Here is an 11,062-nt window from a genome sequence, read left to right as displayed (position 1 = left end):
TAACTTACATGAAATGAAATTCATGTCATTGACTACATAATTTTGTAAAAAAAATCTGGTCAATTTTTACATTAGAACTGATATTTTTTTACAAAGCTTTGTAGTCAATGAATATGAATTTTATTCCATATATAAGTTGCACTCTGAATATTATGGTATATTTAAATTTGCCGCCAAGTGCAGCGTAATAAAGCGACATCTATTGCATAGTTTTTGAACTACATTCTCAAACCAAAGACGGCTAGCACGGTCACTGCAGTTTCTGTTTTGTGTTACAGCTGCTATTTGTTCACAGGCCGGATGTAAGATGGCGCCAGTTGCGTCTGGAACAAGTGATGCTTCCAATGAAAGACAAGGAAATAATCACTCTTATTTAGTTACTCATATGGCGTGCCCTTAACCTTACCAGGCATAGATGCGCGCGCAGTGGCATCGACATTATAAGACAGACGACAAAGTCTCGAACGACCAGTCGCGAGAAGAAGATATATTTTTCTCACTAGTTGTATTTAGTATTTTAAAGACCGACAGAGCACAGCTTCAATAGGAAACGTGACAAAATTGTATTTTGTATTGAAGTATTGTATTGAGTATTTTAGAAATTCTACCAGTGCATTTGATTCATAATTACCTATTCTGAAGAATCTTCTTTGAAAGATTTTTACGTTGACGATTCACGCTTCGCAAATCTGTGTAAAGAAATTATCACTTATTTTTCTATCTACAAAGTTTTAACGTTTGAAACTACTCTGTTTTTATCATTTCCTGACAGTTATAATCTCTTTTTCATATTTATCCGCATTGAATCGCTGCCTTCGACAAGCAAAACCGAGAAATCTATTTCCTCTGACCGACCGGACTACAGTTAGCAACGGCTTATATGCATACATATAAATCTAAATAGACGTGATTGAGCAAAATGTATGTGGGTTCACTTCACGTGGTTTTTCATTCATACGCATATGGAGGCATAGTATTTTATTAACATAAAGCTAACGGAAACCGCCTGTAATTTCTTCTGCAAAGCTTTATTTAACCTACCTGCCTGCATTTATTTATTAAACGCCATCGCAGATGCATCTGTGTGTATTCTGATTATTGGGTGAGCGCTAAATGCTTCGCAAACGGACGGACACGTACGACTTTTTAAGTGCCACATAGCGAAGATAAGATATACAGTGTGATAGAAGTTTGACTGGCATAATTTTAATGGGCGACAATGTGCGGCAAAATAAACAGACAAAATCTTACATGACATGAGTATTAAACTCAACCATTTTCGAGAAAGAAAATAATCAAAACCTCCAAGTCAATGTACAGGCATTGTCCGAATTTATTTATTTTTGACAAAATTTTCGATTTCTTCCTTATTTATTACGTATTTTGCCACGTATGTAACAATTAAAAAATGTACTTATTACAAAAATAGTAGGAAATTTGTTGTGATATAAAGAAATACACACAAAAAAAAAACAATTGGCAGTTGCGTTTCGAATATAAAACAAAGCTTTTTTTTATGGACCACCCTATATATTTCGCTTTTTGGAATATAATAGTTCTTTAAGAGTTGACAGTTTATAAGTGTATTTATAAAATATCGCAAGTTGAGATCTTAAAATATTCCAATTGTCGCAGTGGCATAAGAAATTGGACACAGTTACGAGTATTTTAAACGAAATATCCCAATTTGGAATTCGATACCTCTGTGTATATTTTCAGCCACAAAATTGAATAATTCCAAATATTTCTAATTTTCACACCCACGAACGGCGGTGACAACATTTTTAACATTAAGGGGATATTTCGCATTGTATTAGCAATGTCATGTCAATAACGGTTACTAGCCTTGTAGAATAAGGATGTTTTATAGGTCTCAATGTGTTTTTATTTTTATGTTGATTTACGACAACCTTTAAGAAGAAAGTTTGTCTTGGATCAAATACCTTTGCCTCCCTATACAATTTATCACTAGGATACTTATAGTCTTTTCCTAGCATTATTTTCAAGAATATTTTTTGTTAAATTTCAATTTTTTTATATATGTTTAACTACTCCACCCCAACTCAAAATTCCGTAAAACATTCTAGACTCAATTAAGGAGTAGTAAATAGATTTCATATAAGGTAAGTCAAGTATTTTTTTACATATTTAAATTTATATATTAAAATTCGAACTGTTTTTATAGTTTGATTTATGTGGAAGTCCCATTTTAAATGTTGATCAATAAGCACACCGAGATATTTCACAACTATTAATATACAACATTGTCCCATTATTTACAATATTACGTTCAGTATAATTCGGCAATCCGTTCTTGCAAGAACTGAATGGGATAAACATTGTTTTTTCAAAGTTTATAGTTAATAGTTTATGATTAAAATAATTAATTATGGATGGCGTATCTGTTTCTATTTTAGTACCGAGTGTACTTTGAGTAATAAATTGTTTAAATATACTGAAAACAATATTGGGCCAAGAACAGTTCCTTGGGGTACTTCATATTCCACCTCTCTTATGTCACTGAATTCATTATTAAGTTTGGTGAACTGTGTAGGACCAGTGAGGTAACTTGCAAATAGCGAATATGTAGGGCCGCGAAATCCTAAACCCTGCAAAGTCTGTAGCAACTGTTTGTAACAAACAGTGTCGAAAGCCTTCGCAAGGTCAAGGAATATATACAACGACGGTTTGTGATTATCTAAACTATTATAAATTTTTTATGTTAGTGCACAAATCGCATCTTCAGTGGATCTGCCCTCTCTGAATCCAAATTGGTTGGGCGACAGTAAATTATACTCTGTTAAATAATTTACCATTCTAGTTTTAATAATTTTTTCAAATACTTTTGCCAAATTAGTAATTAACGATATTGGCCTATAGTTTGATGTTAATAGTTTATCTCCATTTTTGTATATTGGTTTTATTATTGCTTTTTTGAATACAGCGGGGCAAATTCCAACCTCAAAGGACTTGTTTATTAATTCAGCCAGAGGTTCACCAATTTCTTGACATATTTCTTTCAATGTTTCTGCTCGTAGTGTGTCGATACCTGGCGATTTATTTGTTTTTAAAGACTTTATGACATTAATTACTTCATACTTATTCGTAGGTGTCATGAAGAACAAGAAATCTACATTGTTAGAGACTGGAGCTCTTGAGGGTTGGACTATCTGTTCATCATATTTTTGCATAATAATTATTGAAAGTGTTAGTTATAATTTTCTCATCATTTGAAATAGCATTATTTTCCAATTTGATTTCATTAATAAAAACTGTTTTTCGTTTTTCATTTGTAGTTTCTTTAACAGTATCCCATAAAGACTTTGAATTATCACCTTTCTTTATTTTATTATTGAAATGAACAGATTCCGTATTTTTGATTAAAATATTTAAATAATTTCGGTAATATAAATAATATTTTTTTAGAATAACGTTATTAGGATCTCTCTTATGTTATCTAAACAACGAATCTCTTTTATTTATTATATCTTATCATCATACATCATATATCGTGCTCATCGTTCATGTCTGGACAGCGTTTTAATGAAAATTAGACATTTTATTAATTCAATTGAGTTGGACTATTGGTCCATCCACTTTTTAAAATGGCTTCGTTATGAAGCGAGTAGAACAGTAACAAACATAAATTACATTTGTCTAACCTTACAGCATTTAATTTAATTCAATCATTGTACACGATCGTTAATTAAGTGTTATGTATTAAATTGACTTACTTAGCCTAACGAGGTCAGGAAGAATAATATGGATTGTAATAGAACTCCGGAGATTATAATATGTATTTAATAGATCATAAATTGAATAACGAACTGGAATCCAATTTGTCTGCAGAGGCGTTGCTTTCTCATCGCATCCAGTAGATGTAATTGGTATGTATGCGCAGGATGAACTGTGTTAGATACATATAATCCATAAATTCTTTGTATAATTTTCAAGATTGTGGTAGACAGTTAAACAGAAACAACCAATGCCAGGAACAAATTTTTCAAAATACTAACTTGTATGTCTATACATATCCATCTTTCCAAAATCAAATTAATAAATAAATAATAAATATAAAGAAATATGAAACAAAAACAATAGTAAGCATGAAGTGCAAGCCTTAGGTATAGTATTCTTATACATGGTATTGCTAAAATAAGTGTGTTCCTTCAAAGGTGTAATGACCTGAAAATGAACAATTTTAAAGAAAATAAGCATTTTCAATAATGAAAACCGTTGAAACTGAAAACGGTGTCCAAAATTAATAATAACCGAGATTGTTAAAACTTATTGGGAACCTCTGCAATCGTTACATAAAAAGAGGTGAATAATTGTAGCCGTCGATAACGAGCATCCGCTAAACGAATTCATATATTTTTCTGGATTGTTACTTTTAAGTATGATTTCTTTTTGTGAAAAGACAGTTTGTCTCTGGCGTGTGTTGTGTATGTGTTTTAATAAGTACAAATAAACCATTAAAATGGCACTTCAATATCTACGGTAACAGTAATTAATGGAGTTTGTGGTAATATATGAAGCCAAACTGAGTTGACTACATATTTTTTATGTACCTACAACGAATTGTATAAACAATTATTCTAAACATAGCCAGCCGATCTATCGATGAAATCAGTGGTTCCACAAATGTTTCTTAATATTATTATGGTAAGTTAGTAAATATTAAATAATACATCATATTTACAAAAAATATTGCTGTCAATCGAGTTTTTGCACCGCGTTTTCTTTAATCTTCAAATATATGCTCTCCATATTTGTAAACACGTGTATTTTTGTTCCTGTCGAGATTTCTGTTAATATAAAACCGGAAAACCGACTGTTTTTTAGTTATTTTTGAGTTTGTTTTTACTATTTGAAAATAAAATTTTTGAGAAATAATTACCCCGTTACTTTGAAGTGAATTTGTTTGGATTCATTTTGTAATAAATATAAATATTTCCTATTTCTTTTAACGTTGAATTTTCAAGTTTTCCTCTGACTGTTTTTTTTTTGTCAGTTTTCAAGGTTCGTATACACGGTATCTGTTACTTCGATTCTCGTGAAAACCGCTTATTCCGTATAGCTTTTGCGCCATTGTCAGTTATCTGTGTTGATTATGCACGGAAACATTTACAGTCTCTAAAAATTCGCCATTTTAAAATAATCGTTGTCTGCTTGCTTTTGTTTCTTGCTTATACAACTAATAATTACTACGTTGGGAACTTCATAAAAGTCCTAGAGTTGAAAAATAAACGGAATGCCTGAAAGCAATTGTGGATCTAACATGACACGACGCTATCACGCGAGGATTGTACGGGGTGATTCATTTAACTGGAGAAATACGGTGTTCGCGATTATTTTATTTCCTTCATTATATTCAACAGTTTAGTAAACTATTTTTCTTCAACTTTTTTCGTAAAATTAATAGTTTCTGAGCAAAATTAAGAGACCACAGTGAATTTTGAATTACCACCATACAGATTATATAATAAATACATGCTTTTGACCATATCTTCCATCCCATTAAGAGTTAGATTAATTCTATAAGTGTAAATCCTAACATGCGCATAGCACACCGCTCATTCTGTTTGGTCTGCAGAAGTCCTCCAAAATTTCGATAATTCTGTGTAATAAACAGAGATGTACTTAAAAATTTTGCATTTTGGAAATCTTCTTCGATAAAATTCGGAATGAATGAAAAAGGTGAAATTAAATGATGTATTGTATACACACCATTTTTTATTGTTTTTGGCAGTGCCCTAAGACAACTGCAAAATTACTTCATTTTATTTTTTTATCGTCCCATCTCGATCATACCATTTTTTGGTAAAATATTTGAAATAATAAATAAATTAATAAGAAGTGTGACAAATTACTTTATTTCGAACAAGTTATTGGGCAGTTGTCAGTTTGGCTTTAGAGAAGGTCTTTCGACAGTGCATGCCATTTCCCAAGTTGTGAATTGCGTGGTAGAGGGACTTGAGAGGGGAGAGCTGGTCGGGCTTACCTTATGTGATCTTAGCAAGGCCTTTGATTGCATTTCTCATGATCTCCTCATTGAGAAACTTTTCCGTTAGTGGTTTAACTTGGTGTTAGGGGGATGCAGTTAGTTCAAATCTTACCTTACTTCCAAAAAGCAATGTGTTGGTCTAAAAATGATAGATCTGATCTAACTGCAGTAGAGAGCGAGGCACCTCAAGGTTCGATTTTGGGGCCCCTACTCTTTATAATTTATATGAATGACCTTTCTCTCCATTTATCTCCTGAGAGGTGTATTCTCTACGCTGATAATACATCCTTGATTTGTAGCAATAATAATGCAGTTTCCTTACAATTTGATGTAAATGTATTGGAAAATAAAGCCAATGCGTTCGCAAATAATAATCTTAAATTAAATTTGAATAAAACTCAACGTGTAATGTTTTCCTCGGATAACAACATTACAAATGGATCCGCAATAGAATTATTGGGTTTGACTATTGATGATAGGTTATGTTGGTCACCTTACGTTCATTCTTTAAAGAAAAAACTGTCGTTTTATTCTTTTATTAGTCGTAAATTAAAACCAAATTTTAGTCAGAGTGCTCTCTTAAAAGTATATTTGTCATTGTTCCACTCTCATTTACTCGTTTGTTACGGTATTTCTCTCTAGGGCTCTGGGGCAACTCTTTCTCTGCTATACAGATATTTAGAATGCAAAAAAAGATTATAAGGTTTATTGCTAACGAAAAGTTTTTGGACCACTGTCAGCCTTATTTTAAAACACTGAGGGTAATGCCTTTACCTACTCTTTTTATATTTTCCCAGCTTTTGGAAAAACACAAAAATATTATTACGTTTGTTTGTAACTCTAACGTTACAATATTTTATCTGATGCCGTAAAAGAGTTAAACTCTTGTAAATTTAAATAAAGTATCGGGAAATATCTACTCGAAAATTGTTTTTCGGTGCAGGAGTATCTGAGTGCTACCACCATGTTTTCAAATTTTTTATTATTTTTTGTCTTGATTAGTTTAATTGTACTTTTGTCGTTATGTAAGTTTTGTTAATATGTTATTTTTCGTTTTATACATTGTGCATTATTGATTTTAAATATTTCTTGTTTTTACTATTGATATATGTTTGACAAGCTACAATTGTACTTCTTTGTATAAAAAGTAGTTAATAAATTTATCTATCTATATCGAATATGACCAAAGGAAAAGACCCTTTTTTGATAAAACAATGCAAAAACTTATAGTATGTTCAATTTTTTTACGTATAATTAATCGGAAGGACCCAATGTCCATTCCAGATTTTGCAAACGCGCAGTGACTGATGCGTCATCATTAAGATCAATTATAATTGATAATGCACTCGCGGTAGGTGTGCGACGAAAGAAACACACTAAATCAATTCTCGTTCTCGCAAATCCTACAAAAGTCACTGATGTAGGAGTCGCGATACTGGGTGCGTGCTCGGCAACTTGTTCGAATGGTACGGTAAAAAGTACGTGTTGCGAACAGCCGGTAATCTCCGCCGTACGTTTAATCAGAGACACTCCAGCCCCGCAATGAGGAATTGCGATAGCCCAGCAGGCCGCCGCTGCAAACCTGTCGTGTCAGAGCTAATCAGGAAACCTTTTAATGCTTGAGTTCCACTTTAACTTTTACAAAAATGAAAACGTGAAAATGAGCCGGTAATATTTTCAGTACTCGTGTGCCACGGGGTTCTGTACTTGGGCCGGTTTTGTTCGTATGTATGTTTCTAAGGTCAGTTGATTGCTAACTTCAAATAAGTAAAACAGCACATAGGTACGTTGTTCAAAGGTGGTTAGAGAAAGCAAAAAATTTGGAAAAGTCCCCAACCTTAAAACGGCTTTCACGGGATGAAAATTAAGGAAAACTGCCAAAAAAATCCATAGGTACATTTTGAAATTCTTCATATTTTCAGAATCCTAAAAAATGCATCGAAATACCTAACTCAAAAACATTCGAAAAACCTTTAATTTCATCTAAATATCTCAGAATCTATCGAAATAATGTAATATGTTTCAAAAACTGCAAAGTACATGAGAATTCTTTGAATTCGACCAGAGTACCTCAGAAACTTAGAAATACATTAAAAAAACTGGTAATACATACTTCGAAAACCTCCAAATTCGTCGATATACTTCAAAATATTTCTTAGACTATCAGGAACGACCAATACTTCGAACCTGTGTGTCACAGAAACCATAAATATTTCGAAATATCCCGAAAATTTCAAAATGCTTCGAAATATTTATGAAACTTTAAAAAATCTGAATTTAATTTTGCTTTGAAAACTTGTGCTTGTAAAAATAAATTATAAACTGCTTAAAACGACTTCCAAAAGGTGAATTTTGAAGAAAACTAACATAAAATTAATGAATGTACCTACTCTTCTAGTTATTGCCCGTCCTTTTCTTCTTCAATGATAATATTCGTTTTTCATGTAAATTTGACGTTATTTTTCATATTGACTTGTAACTGTTTTACATGGACAATTTATTCATGAATAAATTGACGAAGTTCTTCATGAATTAATTCACGAATTTATTTGTAAACGGTTTGGTTGTACTCTGCTACAGACTAATAGCTGTTTTACATTGAAGAATAAATGATGAATAAATTGACGAAGTTCTTCATGAATTAATTCACGAATTTATTTGTAGTGTGGTTTTACACTGCTACAGACTTTGTCAAGTTTTTTGACGTCTGAATCAGTTCTACCAATGAATCAAAGAAGCAAATAAATTTCAAAAATGTCACCTTTCCACTCATAATTGTAGTGATACAACAGCGGTACCGTTCTGACACATCTTATATAAATATTAGTTTTTGTAAGTAACAGTCAGTAAAAACAATGCAAAACTAGCACGACGCCACACAATTATTTACATATTTCAATAACATAACCTCATTACTGACCTGAGGCTGGAAATTTCTTGGGTTGGTACTTCTGAACTTCACGAAGAAATTGACGAAAATTAGAACATGCTCTAATTCGTCAAGAACTTGATGAATAAATTCATGAAGTTATTTGACAGCTGATTTGGTGCATTACACTACTTGTCCAATTTCTTGATGAAGCGGCTTCATGAATTAATTCAAATTGTCAATGTAAAACGGCTTTTAATCAAATCCATCCCGCACTGAAGGTCTATTTTTAATGGAAAACTTACAAGGCGCTGTATCAAATATTATAGTCCCACAAGATAAATTATGTTGTTGATTACATTAGAATACAATATGTACTGAAATATTACGAGGTAACATAAACGTTAACACTGGAGGGTGCACCTTTAACTCTAAGCCGCCTAGGTAGGCAATTAGTCAAAATTTACTAGTTTTCTGTAAGGTTGAACTTGATAGATGCATAAATATCTCCTTCGCGTTTGTCGTGTCTAGCCTTGTCGTTGATGGAGTCCAAGAAAAGAGTACCTGGTGAAAAGTTAACGAGGCCAACTCCAAAGAAGTGGAGATTGAAAACGACATTTTTTATGAATTGTACCAAGTGACTCGTAAGTACTTAATATGCCAAAGGACAGCGTGATTTTTGATTATATTTAAAAATATCTGCGTATTTCTTGTAAATAAATGTTAATAAATCAAAGTCTGAAAACCGTGTGGCTATCTCCCAAAAGTGTAGGATAAAAAAATTGTTGTTGGTAATTGACTAAGTATTATTTAGACAAATTGTAAAGGTACAGATTAAATATGTATGATCTGCATTTATTTACTTAAAATCACGGCGTCAGTCCCAAACAGGTTCATAATAAGTAGCTCACGAACGAAACGAGCACTCGCCGAACAAAATATTTATTTAAAAAGAATACCACTCAACAACATAAGAACAAAAAAAGGAATGAACCGAACTACCTTTCCAGTTACATTAAATATTTAACCACTCAAGTCGAGATGTTGTTTGCTCATGTGCAAGTTGTGCTTATTCATTATTTATCCTCGGAAAGAAACGGAGTCTGTCGTTCATTCATGTGCAATTACGGCGAGAAAAATCGATTTGTATTGTTTAAAGGCAAACATAATTTCATATTTTTCTGCTTTATCAAATGCAAGTAACGTGACACCAACCTGCTGAGAAGAATGCTGTCGCAATGTTTACAAAAAGCACGTTTCTAGTTTCTATGGGTTGGGAACGACTAATGTACAAACAATTGTTTAATCAGGAACTGTATGATTGACGGCGATTTGGTTCCCGTATCTTGTTGATACTGGGATTGTCTTTTTATCCTGCTTATTGTAACGGTACTGGTACTGTTTTCTTTGACGTTCCAAGGCGGTGCATGTCGTTGGTACATTAATGTAAAAGCTCAGAAACGATAAGTGTTGTGATAAATAGAATTAAAAATATAGCCTTTGTCTTCGCAACTGAGGTACTATACACGTATTTTTTTTTACTGCATTGGCAGCTGCCATGGGTTTAAAACGTCGTAAAGCAAGACTAAAATCTACGATTCTACGATAGCAATTTCACTTACCTATGGAAATGGAAACATAGTTGTTCACTGCCGTTGACAAATTCACTCCAAATAAACAATAAACGAAATCTAGCGGTAGAAACACCATCTTAAATTTGTCTATAAGCCAAAACATAATCTACGATCTAACAAATTAGGTATTTATCATTATTTTTTGGTTAACATCTAATGATTAGAAACTCAACTATTTAAAGTCGTCTTTGTGCGCAGATGGCTCCATCTGTCATGCTAACTCCCAACTGTCCCATTCAAATGGCTACAGTAGGAAGCGACCTGCTATATTGCCAGGTACTTTGTTGCACAACTGCCACCCACAGAGAGCGAAACGCTAGTGACTGTCAAATAGTTTACTGCACGTGATAAACGTCGTTAAAAATTTAAAATGAAGTTTACATCAAAAAACAAATTGGATTATTCTTACAAAGGTTTGATTTTTATTATTAATGTTAATTATCAATATTAAATAGGAAAATGCTCTTTTAAACTACATATTGAAATATTTTTCTTAAAATCGATTGGGCGAGAAATAATGGTTTTATGGCTCTCATGGCTGGCACAATCATG

Source organism: Anoplophora glabripennis, unplaced genomic scaffold (genome assembly GCF_000390285.2).
Source record: "Anoplophora glabripennis isolate ALB-LARVAE unplaced genomic scaffold, Agla_2.0 scaffold151, whole genome shotgun sequence".
NCBI classification, from domain to species: domain Eukaryota; kingdom Metazoa; phylum Arthropoda; class Insecta; order Coleoptera; family Cerambycidae; genus Anoplophora; species Anoplophora glabripennis.
This window is presented reverse-complemented; position numbering follows the sequence as displayed.